Source organism: Sinohyriopsis cumingii, chromosome 7 (assembly GCF_028554795.1).
Source record: "Sinohyriopsis cumingii isolate HCF-2022 chromosome 7, ASM2855479v2, whole genome shotgun sequence".
NCBI classification, from domain to species: domain Eukaryota; kingdom Metazoa; phylum Mollusca; class Bivalvia; order Unionida; family Unionidae; genus Sinohyriopsis; species Sinohyriopsis cumingii.
The window spans coordinates 102,952,666-102,976,030 of record NC_142967.1 but is presented as its reverse complement, the minus strand read 5'-3'; the positions used below and the strand labels follow the sequence as shown (position 1 = coordinate 102,976,030).

The 23,365-nt window shown below is 36.8% G+C and overlaps 1 long non-coding RNA gene across 11 annotated transcripts in view; it reads right to left on the bottom strand.

Annotated features, from left to right (window-relative positions):
* Positions 1–10,329: 10,329 nt before the first annotated feature.
* The window catches only part of LOC149795836 (uncharacterized), a 735,181-nt gene continuing 722,145 nt past the window's right edge, over positions 10,330–23,365 (bottom strand). For 3 of the 11 annotated variants that reach the window (XR_016422433.1, XR_016422432.1, XR_016422426.1), the window contains exons 4-8: positions 12,902–13,018; positions 11,854–12,050; positions 11,196–11,353; positions 10,893–10,999; positions 10,330–10,440 (exon numbers count right to left, since the gene is read on the bottom strand). This is a non-coding gene — a long non-coding RNA (uncharacterized LOC149795836). Of the gene's footprint in view, positions 10,441–10,892; positions 11,000–11,195; positions 11,354–11,853; positions 12,052–12,901; positions 13,019–13,336; positions 16,369–23,365 lie in introns of those variants that run through there. The other 8 variants (XR_016422427.1, XR_016422434.1, XR_016422425.1 and 5 more) reach the window with 4 other exon arrangements.

Below are 23,365 nucleotides of genomic sequence, written 5' to 3'. Positions count from 1 at the left end.
ACAAAGCCAAATATGGATATACGCCAGGTTCTTGTGTGCGCCAGAATCTCAAAGTGAGGCTTTGTATTTGTATTTTACATATCATCATGGCATTTTGACTGTGAGTCAGGGTGAGATTTCCATACATGTTCAGTCGTACTAAGTGTAATGGTGATATTGGCTAAAGTTTGATAGTATGGTTATTAATGTAAACAACTTTTAAAGTTTCGCATTTTAGTGGATTGTCAAAATAACATCATCAAGGAAAACACAGTGAACGTGTTCCCAAAACGACCAATGTCTTTTGCGACTATATCAATATTGTACTCAAGGAATTGAAAATCTTGTTTTGCACTTCAAAATATTGAGTTCGACATCAATATTTAATAGAAACCGAAGTGACATTTTTGGCTCCAAATGACGAAGCATGGATTAACATCGAACATAAAACATGTATCACCTTGACATAGAAATTGTTACTCTGATTTACCGAACTTTTGTAATAATTAATTGCAATCAATGATGGAGCTGCTAGTTCGAACTGCGGTTATCGAACTTATTCATGCCTATACGATGCGAGCACTCGTCTTCAAGAGGATTTTAGTGCTAAATACAAAAATAGACCTAGACAGAGAAGTAATCAATGTATCATCCATAAACAAGTGAAGAACAATAATAGGTCTGAAATTCCCACATCAGTTAGTTATTCATTAGCAAAACATAAAATCTGATTTTAACATATTCGATTCGAGGAAATATTGAATATTAATTACAAACATAATAATCAAAGTCATACTTACTTTAGAAAGATATTATAAAGCAGAAACTTAAACTCATCAGTTTAATTTGTAAGCAAAAATAATGGATATCATATTATTTTTGAACGTCCTGACGAGTCATACCAATTTAACAAAAACATATCTCTCTTGAAAGATTTGTTTGAAATTGAGAAGATCAGTTAGTGCAGAACTTATGATGGTGATGTCAAATTTTAAACACGTATATATTTGTCATATCATGATATCATTAACCCTTTTGACTATATTATTTGAATGAGGTTGTAATATAAGTTGAATACTTTACGGCTGTTTGTACAGTGTAATATCGATAATAAGCTTATATTATAGCAAAATACATTTCAAGATGTCTTCATCTCTGATCGTTATAAAGTTCAAACTATTTTGTATCAATTTTCTTACTATTGATTATTAGTGAATTCTTAACAAATATGTATTATAGCCAAATTAGCAGGGACGTATTGATACCGTCTTTGTTTCTCTTTCTCTCTCTGTCCGTATATATATATATATATTTTGGGTCAGCTTAGTACACAGTCAGTTCCTTTTCTAATAGCTTCCATCGGACAGAGGATCAGCTAACAATTTTGTTTTCTTTTTATGCTTTCAGTATTTATGTTTTTATTTCACAATCCAAAACAATTTCGGTGTTTTCCTTTTCAGTGTGTGCAATATGCACCTTCATCAGGTGCTAGCAGCAAACGAAGTCTTATATTTATTGTTTACGATATTTAATTCTGTTTAACAAGACGCTAGTTGACATTACTCTGAGCAATGCCTAAAGGACTATGTTGCCGTTTCTTAATCATGCTTGACCAGCTTACCTATGGCCGCATAGCCTTCAGATATTTCACATTAATACGATTAACTTTCTTAATCTCTTTTCATTGTTCGACACAGAAACGATATGAACAATACATATTCACCCATGAATAAAAATGGTTGAATAACAAGCACATAATCTTTGCTGTCCACGTGGTATGTTTGTAATATTCAATTCCTTTAATTTTTTGATAGTTTACTAAATAAACAAAGTAAAGATCATTAGGTATGATGAGATTTAAAATATCCTCTCACCAAAGTCCTGTTGTTTCGAGCATGAACTGGTCAAAATATATATGGTCTGCTATTGACTGACTAAAATTAGGATAATAATTTAGAGAAAAAATATCTAACATGGTCAGTTATTTTGCATTCATGATTCAAATGTTTTGTTTTAGATAGAAAAAAAATGTAAGGATGAATATAAGATACTAAAAGAAGACCACTGGCAATGACATGCATATAACGATTGTAGATAGATATACAAATTGTCAGATAAATGCATGTCTCGAAACGAACATATTCAGTGCTAAGAGTTAATCGGACTAAATATTTATTAGATAAAGTTGCGACGTTGTTGCAGCAGCCAGGAATGAAACTAAAAAACACCGTGACAGACTTGAACATATTCTACACATCATCTGCAGAGCCTTCAATGATTAGTATATGACCAATTATTTTATCATTGATCCTAGTAACTCTGCTGAATAACTGTAATGGTGGAATTATGCTAAACTAGCTGGCATGTCATATATTGTATGAAAGCATACTTTGAGGGATTTAAACACCATTTAAAGATATAATCATACCTGAGGCACACAACTAAACTCCGAACGAAACTAATATTATGACATGTCATCAGAATATTGTGTCTCTGACTGAAGACGAGATTTGCAAACAGTGAAACTGCTAGTACTAATCGCATTGACATTTTATGGAATGTTGATAATTGATAACAACTTTCAAGACATAAACATTGTATTGGATAGTAACATTTAAACGAAGAATGAGAGAAATGGCGTAAGTTTGAATGAGAGCTAAATGTACAAATTACAGCTAGTCAATGTACCGCACCCCCCATAACTAGTTAGGTTCTATAATACATCTGGAGTCTCATCTTCGTGAACGAGTGGAATCCGTTAGGACAGCATCTACTGCGGTAACTGTTGACACTAGTGAAATGAAACAATGCCAAAGGTAAATAATATGCTGTACTTGAAAAGACTTTACGTGAGAGGCGGGTCTCGTGCAAAAATACTAACTGTTCTTAATTAGTTAAACATATACTTCCTAAACTCTGCGTTTCCGTTCGGATCCGTTGCAATATTGTATTAAACACCAGTGTAAAGCTGCAGATCATATTTACTTTCAAAAAGTGGTGCAAAGAAATAATTCAAATCCATCAGTTCTATATGTAAATCGAAACTTATTAAATGTGCTATCAATTATTTAAACGATATTATACCTTTTGTAAAATCTACTTTGGGCCTCTCCAATTTGCAAACAACTACGGTTTCTGTAAGGATTTACATAAAAGTGTGGAAGTAAGCTCGTGTAGAAGCATGATAGTCGCGATGGTCAAGTCAAAGTTTTGTCACAAAATATATTTGTCATATTTAATTTGAGTCATACGTTTTAATTATATCATATGACTGAGATATGACGGAGGTATTAATATAAGTTTGATACTTTAGAACTTTTAAAGTGTTACATCGATTATATTTTTACGTTTCAACAGAAATACGTATATGCCTGACTCTATTCTTTATGGGTACATGGTATAGATTATATTGTATTAACCGCATTTGTAATGCCTATTTGTGAATTGATAACAAATATGTTTATTCCCAAAATTAATTGATGAATCTATACCGTCCGACACGATATTCCTTAGATACAAGTTAAATTTACAGTGATTCACTTATTCTGAAACTAACCATGATGCACACAATGGATATATACATAAATATGTCGAGTTTGAATTTGCTTGGAACAAGGCTAGCTTTACAACTACAAATCCAGTTACTTAAACTTCATAAATGTGGTGTAAGCAATCTCTTTATTTTCTTGGTATAGGTGTTTCTTCCAATTTGCTCGCACGTTCAGAATAACAATCAAACATCTTACCGGGAAATCGACGTTTGAAGTCTCAGTCACTGAAAGGCTAATTTGCCTATGGATTGTACCATTGAGCAACTTAAGTTTGAGCGGTGTATCCTTCTGGCACTTCACCCGTAACACGGTTAATCGACCTCATCTGAATTTACTATTCAACAACAAAATTGTGTGAACAAGATACAGTCGCCTTTGAACGAAACTGATTGTTTGAAATGAAAATTATCTGTAAAGCACACTTGATGCGATTTGAATATTCGTTCCGTAAAATAATTATTAGATCGACTGATGGATAAACAAGTTAAATAACGATTAGATATGACCGCATTTATGATATACTATAATTAACATCTTCTTGTCGAGTATGTACCGCTCAAAGCCTTTAATTCGTCGGTTTTCTAAAGCAATGAGAAAATATGTCATTCGAATTCGATGATGGTCATGCATTGCAACGTGTACCAATTATATGGTAAATTATATCAACATTAGTTCTATCATCTTTGTATAAACATGTCAATGGTCTATTTGTGTACATAATGTTGAAAATAATTCACTATAAATAAGGATATGCTTCTACCTAATGCACATCACTCCACAGACATTGTACTGTAAACGAAACAGCTATTCCTTATTAAAATATGTGTGTGATTGAGGGTTAATTTTAATTACACGATCTCCGCTATTGCTGGTAATAGTAACTATGAGTAACCTTTGATGGAAGGGTGATTACATAACATTCAAACTTTGACATTCTAGTGGGTGGTAAAATTTATGACAACTTTGTGAAAGTCAGTGAAAGTTTAATCAAGTATGCTGTAACTAAAGCCTCTGTCTATAAAGATATTTTATGAGAGGAATTGTCTCAGAAATACTTGGTCATGCTGTTTGCATGACCTGATAGAGAGAGAGAGAGAGAGAGAGTTGTCACTAAAGAATTGACTAAAGAACTGACATGCCCGTGGATTGACGCTCTTTATATCAGTTTCATAGAACAAAGCCAAATATGGATATACGCCAGGTTCTTGTGTGCGCCAGAATCTCAAAGTGAGGCTTTGTATTTGTATTTTACATATCATCATGGCATTTTGACTGTGAGTCAGGGTGAGATTTCCATACATGTTCAGTCGTACTAAGTGTAATGGTGATATTGGCTAAAGTTTGATAGTATGGTTATTAATGTAAACAACTTTTAAAGTTTCGCATTTTAGTGGATTGTCAAAATAACATCATCAAGGAAAACACAGTGAACGTGTTCCCAAAACGACCAATGTCTTTTGCGACTATATCAATATTGTACTCAAGGAATTGAAAATCTTGTTTTGCACTTCAAAATATTGAGTTCGACATCAATATTTAATAGAAACCGAAGTGACATTTTTGGCTCCAAATGACGAAGCATGGATTAACATCGAACATAAAACATGTATCACCTTGACATAGAAATTGTTACTCTGATTTACCGAACTTTTGTAATAATTAATTGCAATCAATGATGGAGCTGCTAGTTCGAACTGCGGTTATCGAACTTATTCATGCCTATACGATGCGAGCACTCGTCTTCAAGAGGATTTTAGTGCTAAATACAAAAATAGACCTAGACAGAGAAGTAATCAATGTATCATCCATAAACAAGTGAAGAACAATAATAGGTCTGAAATTCCCACATCAGTTAGTTATTCATTAGCAAAACATAAAATCTGATTTTAACATATTCGATTCGAGGAAATATTGAATATTAATTACAAACATAATAATCAAAGTCATACTTACTTTAGAAAGATATTATAAAGCAGAAACTTAAACTCATCAGTTTAATTTGTAAGCAAAAATAATGGATATCATATTATTTTTGAACGTCCTGACGAGTCATACCAATTTAACAAAAACATATCTCTCTTGAAAGATTTGTTTGAAATTGAGAAGATCAGTTAGTGCAGAACTTATGATGGTGATGTCAAATTTTAAACACGTATATATTTGTCATATCATGATATCATTAACCCTTTTGACTATATTATTTGAATGAGGTTGTAATATAAGTTGAATACTTTACGGCTGTTTGTACAGTGTAATATCGATAATAAGCTTATATTATAGCAAAATACATTTCAAGATGTCTTCATCTCTGATCGTTATAAAGTTCAAACTATTTTGTATCAATTTTCTTACTATTGATTATTAGTGAATTCTTAACAAATATGTATTATAGCCAAATTAGCAGGGACGTATTGATACCGTCTTTGTTTCTCTTTCTCTCTCTGTCCGTATATATATATATATATTTTGGGTCAGCTTAGTACACAGTCAGTTCCTTTTCTAATAGCTTCCATCGGACAGAGGATCAGCTAACAATTTTGTTTTCTTTTTATGCTTTCAGTATTTATGTTTTTATTTCACAATCCAAAACAATTTCGGTGTTTTCCTTTTCAGTGTGTGCAATATGCACCTTCATCAGGTGCTAGCAGCAAACGAAGTCTTATATTTATTGTTTACGATATTTAATTCTGTTTAACAAGACGCTAGTTGACATTACTCTGAGCAATGCCTAAAGGACTATGTTGCCGTTTCTTAATCATGCTTGACCAGCTTACCTATGGCCGCATAGCCTTCAGATATTTCACATTAATACGATTAACTTTCTTAATCTCTTTTCATTGTTCGACACAGAAACGATATGAACAATACATATTCACCCATGAATAAAAATGGTTGAATAACAAGCACATAATCTTTGCTGTCCACGTGGTATGTTTGTAATATTCAATTCCTTTAATTTTTTGATAGTTTACTATAATATAAATAAAGAATGCCTGTCCCTTCATTACCACACTTGTTGAATTTATCGTGTCTCTCTGAAAACTGTACCATGTGAGAAAGAATTTTATAAACAAACTGGACATAAGTATTGCTAGACATATACTCAGACCTGAGACTTCATAAAAGACTGCTTACTTGTGAGGCATTATTAGTGCTAGGGCTTGAGGTAATAACTTGCTATATGTTTGGTAAGGCAAAATAAGGGGCCTTATGACTTAAACTGAAACTGTGAAAAAACAAAAGGTTCAAATGCAATAAACTTTTGTTTTTCCTCATTTGTTATATTACAGTGCCATGAAAGGTCATTTATTTTATCTTTTTAATCCCTTGCCAATTTTAAGTCATCATCACTAACCAAGTCTCTAAATCAATTCTTGGCATATTTAGCTAAAATGGTGTCTACTGTTCCATTATATCATTGATTGTTTAGCTTGCTTGTATGGAGCTTAACACCATTTTTTAGGACATCATAGACTTTACATGGCAGCCAACATATTTATTGGACGAAATCAACACACATAACGCTACTGGCAAGCTTTCTCATATACACACATTGGTTGGACTAGAGAGAGTTGATTAGTGATGTGTATGCCTAGACCATTCTATAATCCAGGGCCCCATGATTGAATACAGCTTAAAGAAATTAACCCTAATTCAATTTCCTTGTTGCATTTAAATCATAACAGCCACCATGCAAAGTGACACATGTCTCAAGATTTTCAAATTTGTATATGTTTTGCAACTTTTAATTCTGAGTTGATGCATGTGGATGTGGAAATTCAGTTACTGAATACTTAGCTACTTATATAAGGAGCTCTCACACTGGTAAAAGCATGCAATGGGGATTGTATTTGCAAGAGGGCAATTAATTGTTCAAAATACTGTTTTAGCTAACTACATATGCGAAGGGTTGATGTATAAAAAAGAGGATCAAGAAATCCTAGCTGGTAAAGATAATTGTATCCAACTTGATAGAAAGTGAGAAGGCCTTTTAATTGTGTACAGCAGTTTCATTAAGGAACCAACTATAATACCATTAGAAGTTTATGAGCAGCAAAAACCACATTTAGGACCAACTAGACATCAAAACCATATGCATAGTTCCATTTACGGCCAACCAGACATCAAATAGGTCATCTAGTGAAAGCACAATGTCAAAATGACCAGCCGTCTAGGAGAAGTAGCAAGGAAGGGGTTTTCCAGATGCCCATTAAAACAGCCATATTGGAGGTTAGATTGGCACTATTTTCATTTACGTCAAACTAGACATAAGAAGTCTTTCACTTATATGACGATTCATTCAGGAGAAGTAGTTATACCAAGATTTTCAGGATGGCCACATTGGTGGCCTTATAGGATGTCTGTACAGCACCATAATTCTTATTCAGGACCTGCTAGACATCAACATAAGTATTTTGTACACATGTTGACACGCTGACACAATTATCCATTCAGAAGTAGCGATAAAAAGTTTCTTAATATGGCTACTGTGGCAACCACATTGTATGTGTGAGTGGCACCATCTTGTTTTTTCTTCCAGATATTTTCACACAAATATCATATTTAAAGATAACATGAATTCATACAAGATCTTGTCGGTTTATTTCATAACAGATTTTTCCCTCATATTAATATAATCTTTTGAAAACATTTATACATTATAGTTCTAGAAATTTTTCATGCTCTCAGAAACTATTAAAATCACAGCAGAAAGTGTTATGTTATATCTTTATTCAGCACTGAAAAATATTTATGAACTCTTAAAGTTTTTTCCCCTATATTAACTTAATTTAATGAAGATTTTCAGACTATAACCTTTCCATTGGATTTATTTTTTCAAACATGGTGTAAAAAGTATGTTATAGTAACCAATTTTTACATTGCCTTCACCATTGCAGAAATCTCTATAATCAATTTCCTAGCAAAGAAAAGCCAAGAAAATAAATGGACAGTTAATATTCACTTCAGGATCACAGACCTGAGGCAAATATGTCATTGTTAAATCAAACATTTTTATTGTGTTTCCTTAGACCTAAATATATATATATATATATACTTGCTGTTACTCTAAACGAAGGCTGGTGATCCAGTTGATAACCTTTTAGGGGTTTTAAGGATGTCTTTAAAATTAAGGCCTTAAAAATGTTGAGATCTTATATTAAAAATGACAATTTGAGCCTTGCAGATTCATGTCCACAGGTGCCCAAATAAAAAAAAAGGGGGGGGGGTGCAAGGGGCAAGCTTGTTGGTGTGTTATAAAATAACTGACTTATCATCGGTGTGCTGACAGGTGATGTGTAATTAAATCACTGTTGTAATATTAATAATGAGTGAGTCTGCACAAAGGAATTTCATACAGCTAAACTAGCTCAACAACTAGAGGCAATTAAGAAATATATCCACATTCGTGATTCTGTCAAATGGCTGATACAACAGCATCAGGAAGCTCAAGTGGCATTTACAGAAGGTAAAGAGCCACTATACTTGTTATCTTTTTAGGGATGTGCTTGGATTTTGCCCTCAAGCTGGAGCAGTCATAGGATATATAATAAATCGCCACGGTCGGAATTTATCCCCAAGCTGGGGTAATCGATGGGTAAAGTCTTATCCACAGTCGGGGTTTTATTCAAGCTTCAGGTGCAAGTTTTTGTGCATCTCCATGCCCTTGCATAAAACACAGTTACACGTTTTTTTATATAGATATTTTTCAGTTGTAGACAGGAATAATAAGTATTTGCGAGTGTTTGAAATGAATGTGTTCATTATGAATTGAGTGGCACTACATTTCAAAAGCAAAACTGGATTGAAATGCAAGAACTGTAGTACGGAATTAGTGTTGGTTCTGGATCGTAGAATGGAATTGTGTGTGTGTGATTGGATTTTTAACGTAGCTTGAATAATTTTTCAGTCATATTGCTACGATGTCTGCAGTGTGGCAGTTTATAGTGATGTATAGCACTGGGGCATCATGCTGCAAACATGTGGTATGATGTTGCACCCAGTCACATTATCCTGACACCAGGCCAATCAGTCCTAACACTAACCTCTTAATGCTGAGCATCTAGCGAGGTAGCTGTTAATACCATTTTTGTAAGTCTTTGGTATGACTTGGCTGGGGTTTGAACCCATGACCTCCCGCTTCTGAGGCGGACGCTCTAACCACTAGGACAAAGGATTGGTCAGAATGGAATTGTAACAATTACAAGGGAAGCAATTTGTATTATGCTTGTTGGGGCATTCCTCACTGATGGCTGTCAGTGACATCATCATGGCAATGTGTAACAGCCACATTTTGTAAGAACAAGGTGTAGTTGGTGAACAATACAGACACTTTTCTGCCATTTCCACTGGCATCATCTCATATGATGTTATTTAAAAAAACTTCCTACAACATACTCACAACATATAAAACCTATATGCAAATCTGATGAAAGCTGCTTGTGTTTCTGAAACACATATTCCATACTGGTGGCAAGAATGTCCAAATCTACATTACAAAAATGAAAACATTACCATCCATCTAGGAGTTGCAAATGTATGAAATCCTCTTGTTGGGTAGTTTTACTAACAGGCTTTACAGCAGGGCCTTCCATTAGATTTAAATGTGGCAGGTAAGTTGACAAAGTAGGGTGGGGGGTTGGGGGGACCTACCCCAATGGGGATAATTCATTTTTTTTTTAAAGTAGCATGGTGTAAAGTAAAAGTAGATGGGCTGATAAGGAATCCACTGAATTTACAGACTAAAGGTTCAGACATTTGTTCTTAAGAGAAAAATGAAAGAAGGAAACAATACAACAGATATTTTAATATGACTTTAATGTTTATTTTCTAGATTTAATTAAGATTATGAATCAGAATCAGTCTCCAACTCCACTGTAAAGTTTATCTATTACTTCTTCTGCTCAGGCACCTGCAAATTAAAACAAAATTGTAATGCTTAAATAAAGTCATATCATCTCAGCACTAGTTACATATGCAGAAGTCATGTTAATCAGCATTATAAAAATGTATGAAATTTTCTTCACTGCACTTGTGCTTCCCTTACTATCGTTAAGCCATGATACAAGATAACTTTGCACTTACTTGTCATTTCTGGCAAGTGGATGGTGCAATCAATTTGCACAAAGATGAATTTATTTCATCCAAATATTTCATGTGAATAAAAATTCCAAATGGAGGCACTTGACCGATCAGACAAGATATACGCATATTGTAGTTAGCTGGACTCTAGCTCTGATAGTCCTGGGCAATAGGATAAGCTGATTTTGTTATCAGTTTAGAAATGCATCCGCTTTGCAAATACTATGCTTTAAAAGACGAAACTGAATCCAATATTGATGAAATAAGAGTCATTTGGATTACCTTGTTTTTTATCATTCTGCGTTGGTTGGGTGCATATTTGAGGGTCTCTGATATGGTCTCTTCCATTCCATTTGCCTTTGCTTTGCCATTAGTTTTCAAGCAGGCTTCTGCAAGAGTAATACAATGTTTTAAAATAAGTTTCACAACAAAGGATGCATTGCATTTTTCTAAATGCCAGCAATAATCAATGGAATATTTTTAAAACATGTACTTTGAAATGTGGTCTCAAGTTACTTTATCAATTCATTTAAAAATCTCTGGCAAGTCACATGAAAAACACAATTTAAATCAAGCCATACTTACTTATCAAAACCTGACATATCACAAGCTCTTGAAATGCTTTTTTCCCTTTACGTCCCTTTGGACTATACTCTGGCCAGTCTTTTTGTTTTAAGCTTTTTCATCATCCTGCAGACACTATCCCCAATTGTAAACCTGCCAAGGGAGCTCAAGTAGCATATCTGAAAATAATAATAATAATAATATTACTATTTTTTGATTTTGATATTATTATTAGTAGTAGTATTTCATGATCGATGTGACAAAATATGCTTGTATATAGTTATTTTTTGCCATGGTTTTGCAAGCAAATTTAATTTCTCTAACTTGAAAAAAATTTCATAACATTAACTATGCAACACAATGTACTAATAGCAATTATAAACCAAATTAACCACCGTGAATCTATTAACTTCATAAATGACATTCACTCAAGGATTGAATTAAAGTAGCCACATAATATGTAATAGTGTATATGTAGTAAAATACCTGTTACATGTTCATCTCTAAACATGTTTTGGCCTACATCCGTAAGACAAAACAGCCGACCACTACATGTTCACCCCACCCCCAAAAATAATTATACAGGCACTGCAGAACTTGCATAATGCATATTGAGGTTCACAACAGCAAATAAAGGTTATAACAGTTTTTTTAAATAGAAAATAAAGCCCCAATTTACCATTTTCTTGGAGAGTTTGGGATTCTCCTCCAACCTCTGGCAAAGGCCCTCTAGTTCCTCCACTGAATCACATGGCATTGCAAGAATTTCTTCTCTATATTCTGTGTCTGGGCCTTGTGTATGAACTTGGAGGGCCAGCTGCTCCAACAAATTCTCAATATTTGTGTCCAGTTTCATAAGTACATTGAACTGGAAATCTGTAACAGATTTGTGATGAAATTAGTTTTGAAAGATCAAGATCATTATTATAAACTCCTTAAAAAGATCTGTACAGTGAACATGGGTTTAACAATGAAATATATTTATGGAATGAAATACATGGTTTTTGTACAGTTTATATGAAAACTTTTCCCTATAAGCCTTTATTTTTTTATTCCCTGGATATGTTGTTTCACTGCTGGTGTCTGTAAAGTCTGCATTCAATGTTGATGGTTTAGGCGTCTGACTTACACAAGACAATGGTATACATCAGAAAGAAAAATAAAAAAACCAATGGAATGATGAACAGTCGACACATCAATGAAAAAGAATTCATTGTTTATTTGCACAAATAAGTCTTGAACAGTATGTTTTATGACCTATAATTTAATTAATTAACATCTCACAATGTTCTGAAATAACAGTATCTAAGCTACAAGAGCTTGTGCTTTCATGTCATAATCTTCCATTTTGCAAACAAATTTTGATGTTGAATCAATGTATATGACCTTAGCATTGAACACTAACATTCAAAATGTCTACAAGATGACAAGACTATTATCAACTGAAGTGACAACAAACCAATGAGTTTTACGTGCACTGAACATAAGCATTTTTAAATGCTACAAAATGTGTTTTTAGTGTATGGCCACAAATTACCCAACATTATGTCAAACATAAAACAGTTCTACTACCTTAGATGAGAATTAAATTCATAAATACAGTGTATAATTGACCTATTCGTATTTAGAGAGCTGTAAATGAAATAAGAGATTATATAAAAGTCAACACCTGTAGTATTTGTTTCATTATTCTATAATGTACATTTTTTTCCATCCTCAATACTTACTACTTGCAGAGGAACTGGCAGAGAGAAATCTTTATATTCTCCACTCCAGAGTGGATGGGGATGGTGATGGTGTTGTCCTTCTGGATGCAGCTAAGAGTATAAAGATTATCACTACTCCTTAATTGCAGTAAAAAAGAAACAAAGAAATGAGACTGGATTTTTTGGCATGTAAACAAAATGCATACTGGTTGCAATGACCACTGTATATAAAGCAGTGATACAATATATCACAAAATGCATTCTTTTTTAACAAAACATCTAATCTCATATATACAGCATCATGAGTAAGTAAGTACTCTTAAACACATCTTATTAAACAGACAGAAAAATGATGAAATTTATACATACTTTTGATAAAGAATTTCCAATTGTGGCATGGTATAAAAGCGATTGATAAAAAATAAAAAGAGACCAGATAAACTAAATAGAACATACCAGCAGGATAAGAGGAAATCTTAGAGTCTGCAAAATACTCTCCATTTCAGGAGGTTTTGGATGAGATGGCTGACCAGAAAGGTTTCCACTTGAGATTTTCATCTTTAAATAATCATCCTAGAGTGCACCAAAGTCATGTGAACTTGATCCAATTCCAACATTACTGCTGCTTGAGTGCTTAGATCCAGTATTGCCTTCACTAACTGATGTTATTAATACCCCTCTCTCATCAGCATAATTTCCATCATTTTTCAAAACTCCCATTGTAGAACCTCTGCTGAAGAAACTAACACTACACCATAAGGATTTAAAGAACTACTGCCCGGTTTCTAATCTCCAATTCATATAAAAAATCTTACAAAAGGTTGTTCAATCCCAGCTTGCATCTTGTCTGAATTCAAACAGTCTTTTTAGCAATGTACAATCTGCATATCGCCCTTGCCACAGGACACAAATTGTGTCTGCAAATAGATTACACTCCAGCCCAGTTGATCTATGTTGTGGTGTTGCACAGGGGTCTGTTCTTGGACCTGTTCTCTACACTCTATACACTCAGCTGCTCTCAAGTGTCATAGATCATCATCCAGTGTCTCACCAATTGTACACTGATGACACCCAAATATACAAATCTAGCCACCCAACTGAAGTTGATGCTACCATCCAAGGTGTAGAGATGTGCATTTCTGATGTGAAATCATGTATGACTTGTAACAAGCTGCAGATGAATGATGATAAAACTGAGGCCATTCTGATTACAACACAAAGACTTTCTCATTCACATCCTTTACCTCACACAATAAATATCAGCAACACCAACATTAAATTCAAACAATCAGTACAAAACCTAGGTGTTACTCTGGACAGTACTCTCACATTGCACCAACATGTCATGAACATATGCAAGGCTGCATATCTTGAGCTGAGACGCATCAGCTCCATTCTCAGATATCTTTCAGTTGATGCCACTAAAACACTTGTGTGTTCATTACTACTTTCAAGACTGGAATATGGTAACTCAATTCTGTCTGGTTCATCTTAATATCTACTGCAGAGACTTCAAAAAGTTCAAAACATAGCTGCTTGGATCATACTTAGAGTACCACAATCAGAGCACACCTCCCCGCTGCTCTGTACCCAACACTGGCTATCCATTCGATCCAGAATCAAACACAACATTAGTTCTCTGTGCTACGTTTCACTGACAGACTCTAGTCCAACATACCTATCCGACCTCACCTATGTGTACACACAAGCAAGATACTTACACTCCTCTTCCGACAATCATATACTCATTATTCTCACTACAAAGTCACATGGACAGCATTCTTTTGCATACCAGGGCCCAGCAACATGGAATGAATTGCCCACTGAACTTAGACACAAAGACGCAGTGATCCCATTCAAGAGTGCTCTCAAAACTACTTATTCTGACTACAAAAACAAACTTAATGACTTAATAATGTTAACTACCTTAAATATTCTCAGCATGTTTTTTATGTTTTCTAATTTCATGGTGTTTGTTTTTGTAATCATATCATTGTGTATGTTTTTATGTTGTCTAATGTTGCAAAGCGCTTAGAGCTTTTAAAGATTAGGCGCTATCAAAGTCCTCATTATTATTATTATTATATTTAGCTTGGATGAATATATTTTAAATCAGTGGCCATAACTAAAAAATGGGATTTTGTTTTATGATCATAAAAGTATGTTGGACACCATCCATGATGTACAATGCTGTCTGACATTTCTATGCACCTAAGGTTTCCATCTCAAATATTAAAGCAAAATGCATACCGAATTTGACAGATTGACGAAAATAAAAAAAGCAATGCTTACCATTTGAAAAGAGGCAATTGTCACTAGAATATTCTATTCAAAATGATATTAGTAGTAAAGTGGGGTACATTAGCGTCAATGGGAATTAGCATTACAGAGACCCCTGGGTCAGATTAGCGTCAAGGGAAATTTAACATGGAGAAAAATCGTGGGTCCGATTAGCGTCAAGGGAAATTAACATGGAGAAAAATCGTGGGACGGTTTAGCGTCAAAGGAATTTAAACAGGGTGGGACTTTATAGCGTCAAGGGAAATTGAACATGGGATTTTTTTTTTATTTTTTTTTTTAAATTTTTAAAAAAAAGGGGTAGGCAATGGAAAGGCTATCTCTTTTCGAGAAATATGGCTGGCCCTGAAAAGGGCCTTTGGGTTTATGTTAATATTAATATTAACATAGATGGCATCTGTCACATCTTCTTCTTCTTCTTAAACTCCTTCTAACTGCCGGTCCATACACAAGTACCCTCTTGAGACATCCTTGTCTTTCTATGTAAACTCTCCTCATCCATTGACTAGTATCTGTCCTATCAACAACAGTCCACTTGGACCTGACATACATGAGCATGTCCGTCCTAAACATCATGGAAGACACAAGCGTAGAAGATTGCACATCGGTCCACATCTTGAAGCGACGAGAACAAGTGAATCAATGCACTGAACTGCGCTTATTTATAGGCAGAGGTAGGATTGAAACGGATTGAGTTCATTCACCAATCCGAACACGCGTTACAAAATTCAGTCAGCTCGCATCCAATCCGAAGAGAGCAGTCTGTGACGTCACTTGGTCTTTTTCCTCATTTTCTTCCCTTCTTCTTTTCTTCTCCTGTTTCTTTGCCTCTTTTAAATAGAATTGTCTTCTTTCTTCCTCTGAAGAATCCCTCTCTTCTTTCGAAGAATCCCTCTCTTCTTCCGAAGAATCCCTCTCTTCTTCTGAAGAATCCTTCTTTTCTTCTGACTCCTCTTGTTTCTTTTTTGGGCAATCTGGAGACCAATGTCCTTTTTCTTGACAATAATAACAGGTATCTTGACTTTTGTCTTTTTAGCCCCTGTTTTTTTCTTTTTTGACGGTCTGGACACTCTGAAGACCAATGCCCTTTCTTCTGACAGATATAGCAAGTATCTTGACTTTTATCTCGAAAGGAAGGAGATTAGTCCGTCGGCTGGTCTGAAGAGAATTTTCTAATGACCCCTCGCAAAGCTCTGACGAAACGTTCCATCTGGGTAGTCTCTTCCATCGTTGTGCTCGGCTTGAGAGTGAAATGAATAGTGAAAGGACAAGACACACACCCTTTTTATATACGCTGGTTTGCCAAGACTATAAATTAGTCTATGGTGTTTAAACTTGAGTCATTTGACGTTTTGCACTCAAGATGAAACGATCCCATTCATTCGAGAAGAAAGAAGAAGAAGAAGAAAGTAAGAGGCAGAAACGTGATCTATCGCCTCGTACCAGGGCTGAAATCTTGGCACAAATTCATGCCAGTGATTTTGAAGAGGACATGAGTGAACCAGAATCCGAACCCTCTAAACCAAGTTCACCACCCTTAGTCAACCCTGAAAAGTACTATTCCATTCGAGAGACGGAAAAGCGCTCCTCTAGAAAATTTAGAACCACGGCTTACACCTATACGGTGAAATTTAAAGATTTCAAGGCCGACGTACCCTTGGAGAAAGCAGAAGGGTTTATCACCGAGATGTGGGATTCTTTGCTCACCGCACTCAAGCGACAATGTCAAGCCAAAGAAGACGATCGCTTGACACTATCCATAGATCACGACGGTTTGAAATCCCCTGTTTGGATCGAGTTTAGCAGACCCGCAGAACTGACCCCTTCCAAAGTCATGGACAAGATACAACAGGTGCAACAATCTAATGACCAGTTTGACATCACCGATGGTAAAGCCACACTGAAAATGGCCCAGGTCTCTCCTCCTCAAGGAACTGGATGCAAAAAGATGTTATTGGTGGACGACCTTCGCAACACCAAAAAGAGTCTCGTCCGAATTAACAACCCTCAAGACCAGATGTGTTTAGCCCGTGCCATCGTGGTGGGACGAACCTATGCCAACAAGAACGACACAGTAGAATGGAAAAGAACCTGGAAAACTATTCAACAATCCGACTGAGCCAAACAACGAAATGAAGCAGAACTCCTGTTGCAACAAGCCGGACTGTCCAAAGACACACCCTGTGGCATTCCTGAGATGCAAAAATTGCAAGATGCCCTAGCTCCACGCTACACCTTGAAAGTGCACCCTCAAGAAATGCGTGGAACTCTGTTGTTTCGAGGCCAAGATTTTAAGGACGGAAAATACATTCATGTCTATCATCACGATGACCATTTCGATACCATTACCAGTATCACTGGATTCCTGGGATACAGTTATTATTGTGAGAAATGTGACTATGGTTATAACAATCGAGAGCAACACAAGCATTGTGGAATGAAATGCCCAGGATGTTTGGCCTCTCCACCCTGTCTCAGCGAAGGACCAGTGCCTTGTTCGACTTGTTTGCGCACGTTTGTCAGTCCTACCTGTTACCAACAACATTTGAAAACACAAGGTTCACAGAAGAAATGTGCTTGTCAATTCCTGAGATTGTGCCCTACCTGTGGACAAGGCATACTTACCAATAATGCCAAGGCACACGTATGTCGAGGAAAGAAAAAATGTCACATTTGTCACCACATCGTGGACTTGGAACACCAATGCTACGTGCAAAAATACCAACCCCCACCAGAGAAAGAGGACGGTCACAAGAAGAAAGGCAATTTCATCTTTTTCGATTTCGAATGCATGCAAGAGACCGGCATTCACATTCCTAATTTCTGCGTGGCTCATCGAGTGTGCGAGAAGTGCATTCAAGAACCTATCTTCAGTCATTGCCCTCACTGCAGCAAGATTCCTGGAGGACGTGAAAAAATCTTTCGGGGACCAAACACGTTAGCCGATTTTGCCCGATGGGTCTTAGACCCCATCGACAAGACGTGGAGCCAAGAGGACATCGAACGTTATGGAGATTGTCATCGTCATGCCACGGTGATGGCTCACAATTTCTCCGGATACGATGGACAGTTTCTTCTCAGATACTATACGGAACAAGGCACCGAACGTCCTAAAGTGACTTTGAACGGAGCCAAAATCATTTTCATGCAAGTGGGACAAGTACAGTTTAAAGATTCGATGAGTTACTTGGCCATGCCTTTGAGTCGAATGCCTAAAACGTTTGGAATGACAGAAATGGCTAAAGGGTACTTTCCACACTTTTTCAGTACGGAAGCCAATCAACATGCCGTTCTACCCCATCTGCCTGAGGCTCACTATTACGACCCCGACAACATGCGTACCGAACAACGAGAAGCTTTCTACGCTTGGTACCAGGCTCATGCCTCTGACCCCTTCGACTTTCAGGAAGAAATGTTAAAGTATTGTCGTTCCGACGTGGACATTTTACGGCGATGCTGTGGAAAATTTCAAGAACTGTTCATGGAACACGGAGGGGTTGATCATTTAAAAGAGGCTTGCACCATTGCCAAAGCGTGTTCCTTAGTCTACCGACAACGATTCATGCTTGAAAACACTGTGGCTGTCATCAGTCCTCAAACGACCAACTATGTCAAACGTCAATACTCGGTCAAAGCCCCATGCTGGTTGCATTACTTGTGCGACAAGGAAGACTAATGGATTCAGCATGCCCGCAATGGACAGGGCGAAAAGATCATCGGAATGCATTCGGTCGATGGCTGGGACTTAGAAAACCCCAAGATCATGTACGAGTTTAACGGTTGCTTATTTCACGGATGTCCCGTCTGTTACCCTGACCGCGGCACTAAAAATCAGTTCTTACAACGAACCATGGAAGACTTGTACCAGGCCATTTGTCAGCGACGCCTAAAGTTAGAACAGGAAGGATACCAAGTGGTGGAAATGTGGGAACACAAATACAATCACCGTTTGAACACCGATCCCGAGTTTAAACGCCTCGTGGAAAGTTACCAGTTCATGGACCCCCTGAACCCAAGTGATAGTTTGTACGGAGGAAGGACCAATGCCACCTGTTTGCTGTACCAAGCTGACGAAGAGAAAGGAGAAGAAATCAAATACTTGGACGTGTGTTCACTGTATCCCTACGTGTGCAAATATTGTTGCTTTCCTGCAGGGCACCCACAATTGTTCACCGAACACATCGACCTAAAAAACATTCGACAATACGAAGGCTTGATCAAATGCAAAGTTTTGCCTCCAACGAACCTATACCATCCCGTCTTACCTCGCCATTGCCAAGGCAAACTTATGTTTCCTTTGTGCCGTACTTGTGCTGAAACGTGCAACCAAGATCAACCTTGTCATCACACCCAGGAAGAACGGGCCTTGACGGGGACATGGGTCAGCGTAGAATTGTTCAAAGCTCTGAACACGGGATACCAACTGTTAGAAGTGTACGAAATTTGCCACTTTCCCAAGACACAATAATTCCACAAGGGTGACCCCACGCAGAAAGGCATTTTCGCAGACTACGTGGATGCCTTTTTGAAACTGAGCAAGAAGCCAGTGGCTATCTGTCCTGGTGTCACACTCCCGAAGACCAAAAGACATTCAGAGAGAAATTCTGGGCACAAGAAGGCATTACTTTAGATCACATTGAGAAAAACGAAGGCAGGCGATCGTTTGCCAAAGTGATGTTAAATTGCTTGTGGGGTAAAATGGCACAATGACCGTGTTTACCCAAGACGGAGTATTTGACCGAACCTTCCCGCTACTTTCAGATGATTCACGACAAAGCCAAATTCATGAAACACGTGGACGTCGTTCGTGAGGATTTGATCTTGGTGAATTACGAAGAAGATCTGAACTTTGTAGAAGATGACCCCTTTGGAAATGTCATCACTGCAGCTTACATGACAGCTCATGCTCGCTTAAAATTGTACGAAGCTTTAGAACTGTTAGGGGAACGTGTCTTGTACTTTGACATGGACAGTTGCATTTATATCGATCACCCGAGTCAACAGCACCCTGACATCGAAGGAGACCGTTTAGGAGCCTGGACAGACGAGCACCCCGATGACAAGATTCTAAGTTTCGTCAGTGGCGGTCCCAAAAATTATGGCTACGAATACTGGGACAAACAAGGAGAAGTGCACACGAAGTGTAAAGTAAAAGGACTTACTCTGAATTATCGTACCAGTAGAGTGGTCAACTTTGGCGTATTGAAAGAAGCCTTGCAGTCTAGAGAAAGTGACCACCTATCAACCCAACAAGATTGTACATTTACCCATACACCACATTGTCAGTCGACCCTTGGAAAAAGTCTATCAAATCGTGTAGCAGAGCGAGTGCGGCTTCCCACCCACTTTACTTTGCCGTATGGACATGTCGGTATAAAACATTGGTTGTAAGAGGATAGCCACCCACCAGAAGGATGACTTCGCCACAGCAAGAATCGAGTGAGAAATCCAGTGAGAACTCCAAGTTCAAACCCTACCATTTTCCAGTCTTCTTACCTGACTATTGTGATTGTGCCCGTCGATTGGACACATTTCAAAAATGGCCTACGGATAGGGAAGGATTACCTTCTTCGTATGTTTTAGCTAGAACAGGATTTGTCTACTTCGGACCTGAGTCAGGATTTGGATACGAAGTACAGTGTTTCGCTTGCGGACTGAAGTTACGAATGGATCTATGTATCTACAAAGATTCAGCTATTCTGGAACATACTCGATGGTCTCCGCACTGCCCTTACCTTTCAATGGCCTTTCCACCCATTAAACTACGGTACAATTATGACGGTACCTTAGAGACGGTACCTTCCAAAACTAGACGTAAACACATTGCATCCTTTTTCATTGTTGTTTCTTTTCCACATAATAGCTTATTTTTTATAAAATGTTAAACTTTACTAATTTTTTTTCAAGATCACTTTAGTTTGCAAAAATATATCTTGTCATTTATTGGCATTCTACATTGAATTTTGTAAACTAGCTATAAACCTGACCTAATTACTCAACTTAACTGCTGACAGAAACAGTCTACAGTAAATGTATTTCATTTCTATAGCTCGATGGATAAACATTACATCTTTTAAAGCTGTGCACAGAATAGGCCGACATATCACGAGTCAGGAAAACATGGGGGTGGTATCCCCTGTGTCCAAAATTAATATCAGTAGTAAAGTGGGGTACATTAGCGTCAATGGGAATTAGCATTACAGAGACCCCTGGGTCAGATTAGCGTCAAGGGAAATTTAACATGGAGAAAAATCGTGGGTCAGATCAGCGTCAAGGGAAATTAACATGGAGAAAAATCGTGGGATGGTTTAGCGTCAAAGGAATTTAAACAGGGTGGGACTTTATAGCGTCAAGGGAAATTGAACATGGGATTTTTTTTTTTTTTTTTTTTTAAAATTTTTTTAAAAAAGGGGTAGGCAATGGAAAGGCTATCTCTTTTCGAGAAATATGGCTGGCCCTGAAAAGGGCCTTTGGGTTTTCTTCTTCTTCTTCTGCTTCTAGTTTCTTCTTTTTCTCCACCAAGTTCTTATTTTATCTCCAACACTCTTTCTCTTCTTTTCTTTCTTTTTTTTCTCCTGCTCTTCTTTCTTCTTCTCTTCCTCCTCTTCTTTCTTCCTCTTTTCATTTTCTTCTTCTTTTTCAATTTTTTCATTCCATGCTCTCATCCTTATCCTTTCCTCTTCATCCTCCTTCTCCTCCTTTATTTCTTTCAACAGATCACTGATGATTACCTTCATTTTTCGTAAATTGTTTATCTCCATTTTCACTCGATGGGGACTATAAGAATAGTGATCCTCGTTTAGGTTAACCAACATTTGCTCTATCATTCCTAAATTGTCGAGGACGTTTTGCAATTTTTCCATTTTGTCCATTTGGTTAGAAGCCATCTTCTTTTTTTATTCTTTGCAGAATGGTTTGAACGACGAATACTATGGGTTCTTATACGAAAAGCGCGGACGTGAAGGAAAACATCCCCTACTTTTTCATTTCATATAATAAAACCCTAACTATACTCTCCACATATGCTAAGAAACAATAAACAAAATCCATAATCTACTATCCACACAATCGTACGTGAGCGCTTACAAAACCCAAACTATACTCTTCACATACGCTAACAAACAATAAACAAAATCCATAATCTACTATCCACACAATCGTACGTGAGCGCTTACAAAACCCAAACTATACTCTTCACCTACGCTAAGAAACAATAAAGAAACCCATAATATTCACACAAACATACCTTAGCTCTTACAAGCACCAACACACAAACACATACCCTCACACTATCTTAAAAAAGAGTTAGTGTTTATATTCACACTACTCTACCTACACATTGGCAAATTGATGGTTATTTCTTTTCTAGAGTATTGGGTAGCCCTTAAAAGGGCTGTTTTTTGAACTCCAGATGCACCTATCTAATGGTGGCACCTTCCAGGCCTGGCACCACACACACATCTTTGACTCCAGTCTCTTTTTACTTTTTGTCTTGAGAGTGCAGAGGCGGGATGATTCGCTTCAGCACCCCAATCCTCTGTCTCGAGAATATTGTATGACATCCTCTCTCCTATTTTCTTTTCCTCTTCTTCCCTCTCTCTTCTCTCCTCCTCTTCCTTCTTTATTCTTGCTTCTTCTACGATAGCCTCCGCTGATAGTTCGTTTACTATACGCCTGGCATATTCCAGGTGCATCTGGAGTTCTAGCAGCTTCACAATCCTTGTATTCATTGTCTTGCTGTTAACAGGTCGACGATGGGCCCAACTGACGATTAGTTTTTAATTTATACTGAAAGCGCGGACGTGAAGGAAAACATCCCCCTAAAAACATAAAATTCATCTTACCTAGATCATGACCAAAAAACAACAATGCGCGGACCTAAAAGAAACACTCACTCACTTTTTTATGCTACCCATCACTATTGTAAAATTTTTTATAAATCACTTCAATAGACTATTTACATACGCAAAGCAATCCAATCTAACCTCAAATCTACACCTCAAACACCAAAAAAGACATAATTTTAATCTACTATCCACACCAACCTACTTGATCACTTACAAACACACAAACACACAATCCTATACACAAACACATACCCTCACATTTTTTGAAAAAGAGTTAGTGTTTATATTCACACTACTCTACCTACACACATTGGCAAATCGATCGTTATTTCTTTTCTAG